The sequence below is a fragment of the Lactuca virosa genome, chromosome 5 (assembly GCF_052849685.1).
Source record: "Lactuca virosa cultivar CGN04683 chromosome 5, Lactuca_virosa_CGN04683_v6, whole genome shotgun sequence".
NCBI lineage: Eukaryota > Viridiplantae > Streptophyta > Magnoliopsida > Asterales > Asteraceae > Lactuca > Lactuca virosa.
In genome coordinates this window covers 447,602,889-447,604,581 of record NC_136430.1, presented here as the reverse complement: position 1 = coordinate 447,604,581, position 1,693 = coordinate 447,602,889, and positions in this window count along the sequence as shown.

Genomic DNA, 1,693 nt, shown 5'->3' with positions numbered 1-1,693 from the left:
AAGACCCCTACTACCCTGCCGTAGTAGCCAACGAGTGGATCTAGGAGGAGACAGAAGAGGTTCAAGGGGAGAACCCAGAAGTGGGTCCTGAAGAATACCAAGAGATGGACTACGAGGGGGAGGATTCTGATGAAGAGTCAGACGAGGATGAAGGTGCCGGAGGTTTTGTAAACAATGTAAACTTGTATCATCAATGTATGAGTGTTTGGGTTGCTATGTTTCATTACTATTCAATTGTTATGATACTACACAATGACGTCATCCGCCCCCGGATGTTTCCGCCATCCTGGTTCGGGGGTGTGACACTTAAGCACTTTTGCAAGAACATCAAATGATATATGGCTAAAAGACATCTTCGAAGTTGTTGGAAAAAAGACACACATGTGTTTGTGTGTTTACTAGATATTCCCGATCTTATTGATGAAATGATGAAAGAAATAAAAACTTTTCTGAATATACTCTTGAACGAATGAAGATGTATTCTCTTTTGTTATTTTAAGTAAATTTTGTTTTTTACATAAGAAGTTCATGGTGTTATCAAAGTATATTTTAGGATATTTACTATATGCATGTTTTAGTTAAAATTAATAACAACAAAAAGATGTTAGATGTCTTAGCTTTCACAAGCACAACAAGAAAACAGAGTATTACGGACGCCACTTTTAGCGACGATCAGACCTTTAGCGACGACACCAGACAAGCCACGCGGTGTCGCCGCTAAAAGACATAGTCGTCGCTAATAGTGTTATGTTTTTTGTTGTGGTGTTCGGAGAGGGAGGGGAAGGGAAGGATGTGGGGAATATGTATGATGTTTAAATAAATAAGGTGAAGATGCAATAAGGAATCACTCTTGCATACAATAAAATGTGGCAACATCTTATTATTTGTACATATAAATTATTGTTTACATGCACGTCTTGAACAGAGCAACCACGTTACTTTTAGATATTACAATACCATTTTATGTAACATATTAATTTGTTTTTAATAAAAACAACAACGTAATTATATTGTTTTAACCATAACAACATAATATTTAATCGACAATTTAATATAAATTGTTAAAATGAAACTAATCGTCGTCGCCGCAATGCGTGAACATTTTACTAGTCTCTCTCTCTCTCTCTCTCTCTCTCTCTCTCTCTATATATATATATATATATATATATATATATATATATATATATATATTGATTTATTACTTGAAACATAAATTATATTAGAATATTATTCCACAAAATTGTCTTTTATGATCCATTCTAAGAACCTACATTTTCTTGTTGGAACGAGACCATGCAATTGAGTTTCCACGAAATCATCTTTATATATAATTACTTTTATTTGTATATATTATTTGTAACTGTATAACTATACTAAATTAATACTTATATATTTGTTTATGAATTTTTCGTCTCGTTCATTTCAAACTTTATTTGATTACGCGTGATCGTATATACCCATAACCTAAAGTTGTATATATAATTGCCAAATCTTCATCCAAGAACACGCTTTCTCGAAGCCAACCACAACAAAGTTGATGAAAAAGTAAAATAGCATAATTTACTTTAGTATTAGTTAATACAAACTGAACTACTTTAGATAAAATATAATAAGACGTGTTTGTTTGGTTTCAAGAATGATGACCATTTTTTGTTGTAAAGTAGTTTACAACGCTGGTATGAAACTAGGGATA